The 4,813-nt window shown below is 31.2% G+C and overlaps 1 long non-coding RNA gene across 1 annotated transcript; it reads right to left on the bottom strand.

Annotated features, from left to right (window-relative positions):
- Positions 1–1,988: 1,988 nt before the first annotated feature.
- Positions 1,989–4,298, bottom strand: LOC136235227 (uncharacterized). Its single transcript, XR_010691721.1, has 3 exons — positions 3,894–4,298; positions 3,755–3,802; positions 1,989–2,109 (listed from the first exon to the last, which is right to left on the bottom strand). It is a non-coding gene; the product is annotated as an uncharacterized lncRNA (long non-coding RNA).
- Positions 4,299–4,813: the final 515 nt, after the last annotated feature.

Here is a 4,813-nt window from a genome sequence, read left to right on the forward strand (position 1 = left end):
TAATCAAAATCTCAAGACATAACTGTTCTCTAAACTCGATATAATATTCTTATCCAATCCTAATTTACCCAAACCAATTCCATCAATTAAACGTATTTCTTTTATTAAACATAAACACGTGATTAAAAAGACACGATCAAAATACATATGGATTAGTGAGCAACAAAAAACAAAAACGCATAAAGAAGTTACAATTGCTCAATTCACCTGTAAACAAACACAACCCTTTTTTGCTAATAATATTTTAGCAGATAAAGTTATGGAGGTTATTAATCCGGAAGATGATTTTGTAGGGTTCATAACCATCACTTGATGCTCCTCCCTTATTTCTTGAGGAAGGGTTTCTACCGAATTAAGCTTGATTCTCATTGGAAATTTACCCGACGAACGAGCAGTTAGAGATGAGATCCTAAAAGCATTGTTGAATGCTAACTTGATAGAGAAGATAAACACTAATTCTAACCATTGATTTCTATAGATTTGATTACGCCACTTTCTAGAGAAGATAAACCCTAATCCTAACCGTGTCCATAATTGATATAAGGGCGATCTGCTATTCAGATCTCAAAGAGGAGATATCTATGAATATTGGGTAACCCTAATTTCTATTCGGCGATTGAGAAGAGCAAAGGTGTAAGTCCAGTTATATAGGTGATGTCATCCCTTACCCTCAAACCTCACCTACTCCCTAATGTTGTGTCAATTTCGAATTAGTGTCAAAATGATTAAACCGTAGTCCAACCCAAAAAATTTCATATCAATCTCCTATTAACCTAATCGGGATAGTATCGATTACGTGTGGTGTTGTCGAGTCATATATAATTTTAATTTGGATCAAATTTATTTTTAGGAAAACCTCACTTTTAATCTTCAGGTTATTGGGATTCTCCCTCTCATTTTATAAAATGACTTAATTTTTATCCTTGCCGTAAAATATTGGTTCAATTTTATCATTTTCTCATAAATTCCGTGGACACGTTTTATTCGAAATTATTTTGAAAATGATAAAATTAAATCAAATTTTCTATTATCAAAATAAAAATCACAAAAAAAATTATGAATGGACAAAATTAACTTGTTTTATAAGATAAGGACAAAATCATTATTTTTTTCATCGACTTTGGAAGGAGTCAGGCTTATAAGTACTTAATTGAGAAAAATAATGGATTAAACAAATTAAAATCACATGATATGCATACTATGTTTGTGCTCGGTTTTTGAAAGGATATTGCAATTAAAAAAGTTATTAAATTTTATTAATTATAAGATTAAGTAGATTGATTTGTCTAAAACTAAATTTAAAAATAAGTTTTCTTTGGTGCTGTCAGTATCCCATTGTTTCTAGAAGAACAGTTTGATTGAGTCCAACCCGTGGAAATCTAGAGTTAAGATAGAGTGGAGTTAGTGGCAGGAAAAAAACATATCTTATCCCTAATTTTCTTTAATCTGGCGACGAAGTTATAGGGAAGCTTAAACTACTCTTAGTTGGCTAATAATGGAATTCGAGGGCAAACTCCAAATATGAGAAACTCCAAATAATCATTTGGAATTGGAAATTGAACATCACTGGATGCGCATGTCTAGAACAACATATTCATTTACTAATTTAGAACAAAATTAGTTTCATTGCATCAAACTCTAACTTTAAACACAAAAACCATTCCACTAATATATCAAAGCATTGAGCAATGCTTACATAATCTCGTCTCCAACTTGTAGAGTTTGATAAATTTCCGACGAGGAAAATGAACTACTTATGAAGAAACCAAGCTCAACTCGGTAGGAACACTTCCTCAAAAATGTAAGGAGGACCATAGAGTGATGGTCATGAACCCATACAAAAGCATCTTCAAGATTAATAACCTTCATAACCCTATGTGCAAAAATTTTATTAGCAGAAACATATGCTTGCCACAACAACTTGTCAAAGCCATCACTCTTGTCAAGGCACATAGTGATTGGACATTAAAGCTGGATGACCACCATTTCTTCTTGCAGCAACCAGATGATGGAGCATCTGAATCTCCATTGCTGCGTCCATCTTTTTTAGAAAAAAAATCTTTGAGCAATCATCGCCATCTGAATCTCCTTGCTTTGGATTTCCACTAACTACAGGCAGGATGCAAAAATAAGGATCACGATCTAAAAGCAGGATGCGGTTTTAATTATAATAAAACAAATGGATAATCTAAGACATCCACATAAAGGCATTTGCTTTTAAGATATGCCCTCGATCGAATTAGATTTCATCATGTACGGGAACATATCAACTTCAACCGACATCAGTCTCAAACTTTTTCAAATTAAGCAAAAAAGGTCTCCAGTTTATGGCTATAACATGTGGATCAAAGACGAAACAACCATAAAAACAGAATTAATTTCTTCATCTGTTTTATAATTAATTAATTAATTATTATCTTCATCTTGTCTCAATGGAATCTAAAATATTCTAACAAGAATTCTTTTCTCTTTCTCGGATGAATCACTCATTATTGCGCATAAGTTTTCCTAAATCGAAATTAATTAAGCATCTAAAAAGCCAGTAAACGTAAGAATTGAATTCCTAACATGGCTCAAATCATCCTTCCATTTCCTGTATAGACGGAGACATTTTTCTTTTCCAGCAAGTTACATTTTTATATACTATGTTGAACTCTTATTCCTTAGCTTTTCAGCATTTCGTTTCAAATTCAGTTTCAGTGCAACATAGCACATATATAATCCTCAAAAATGCTCATCTCATAATTCGCTCTCTTTACTTGGAAACAATGGAAATAGATTAAGATGTTCAATGGATTTAAATTCATTCGGTGTTGATCAAACAATTAAAATACCCATATAATATAGTCATTACAAATGCAATGAATTACTACCAGAAAATACCAAACAAGAATACAGGAGAAGCATAAAAAGTACATGAGTTAAATCAATCTGCCTAAAAGTATGCAACTGAATTGAAGCAAAACAATAATACCATTTCAGAAAATCAGACGCCAACAACTTCGTGATAATTTGTTACAAACAACAAATTAGTATTTTGAGAGAAATATCTAGCATTGCCAAACTAAAATGAACAATTGCTAATGTTTTACTAAATGAACAAACACGATTTGGACTCTGCAATTTTCTCCATTGCAAATTAAGCTAAAAATGGTTACTCCCAAAGCCGCAATCTCAATTAGTTGGAAATGAATGAAATTACAACAAAGATAATTGTCTGATGAAATTTAGATAATATTCAGATCAAGCATCACCAGCATAGTCTCATCACAACAAATAACAAACAATCTTGATTTGTATCAAAAAATTATCATAACAAAAAAAGCATAAACAAACTTATGGTTTCAATTTCAAGTAATCATATCATCCAGACACATCAGATAGCTAGGTTATATAGAAAAACACACCAGAGAGCAACATCTAATAACAAAAATTAGCATATCCAGTTTAAAACAAACATATAGGGTTTCAAATAATCATATCATATCATCATAACAGCTTATGTAAGCCACTCATAAGCAAACACATTTAACAATAGATCTATTGAAATCACAATTACAATCCTCAAATTCTCACCTTTTGGCATAATCATTTTAAAAAAACCACTATAGTAAACAAGTAATTAAAGAAAGATTAATAATGATACACCATTTGTAAACACATATAATAAGATAGGGTAGCGGCAAAACTCATTATATCTTCAGAATTGCCATTAAAACATAAAACCCAACAAAGAAAAAGTGCAAAGATTTACCATAAACAATTGTAAGCAGTAATTTGATTTGTTAAGCAAGATAGTTTCCTGCAAAAAAAACATAGGATCAAAATACATATGGATTAGTGAGCAACAAAAAAACAAAAATACATAAAGAAGTTACAATTGCTCAATTCACCTGTAAACAAACACAACCCTTTTTTGCTAATAATATTTTAGTAGATAAAGTTATGGAGGTTATTAATCCGGAAGATGATTTTGTAGGGTTAATAACCATCACTTGATGCTCCTCCCTTATTTCTTGAGGAAGGGTTTCTACCGAATTAAGCTTGATTCTCATTGGAAATTTACCCGACGAGCGAGCAGTTAGAGATGAGATCTTAAAACCATTGTTGAATGCTAACTTGATAGAGAAGATAAACCCTAATTCTAACCATTGATTTCTATAGATTTGATTACGCCACTTTCTGGAGAAGATAAACCCTAATCCTAACCGTGTCCATAATTGATATAAGGGCTATCTGCTATTCAGATCTCAAAGAGGAGATATCTATGAACATTGGGTAACCCTAATTGCTATTCCGCGATTGAGAAGAGCAAAGGTGTAAGTCCAGTTATATAGGTGATGTCATCCCTTACTCTCAAACCTCACCTACTCCCTAAAGTTTTAAAGTTTTAAATTACACCCTCTATTTTTGTCTAATTATCTTTAATAACCTCCTATTTTTGTCCAATTGCATTTAATAACTTCTATCTTTATATAATTAAATTCGAAAGCCTCAAAACTTCAATTGTTCTCTAAATTTTTAAAAGTTCATAAGTATTTACCTATAATTTATTTTATTTATTTTTACATGTGACACAGGGTGTCTCTCACTGCAAGAGTTTGGGCCAAATATTAGTCTTTAATTTAACCCTAATATTTTTAGTGTAGTGTTGATTTAACCTTAACGTACAAAATGGTGCAAATTTAAGTATAATATTTCCAAGTAAGATCAATTTTAGTCCTACATTATCGAAAATTAGAAAAAACATGTTTTATTAGTATTTTACTACCACTTTAGGTTATTAGTTTATTACTAAAAAAATTGTAAAAAT

Source organism: Euphorbia lathyris, chromosome 7, assembly GCF_963576675.1.
Source record: "Euphorbia lathyris chromosome 7, ddEupLath1.1, whole genome shotgun sequence".
Taxonomy (NCBI): Eukaryota; Viridiplantae; Streptophyta; class Magnoliopsida; order Malpighiales; family Euphorbiaceae; genus Euphorbia; species Euphorbia lathyris.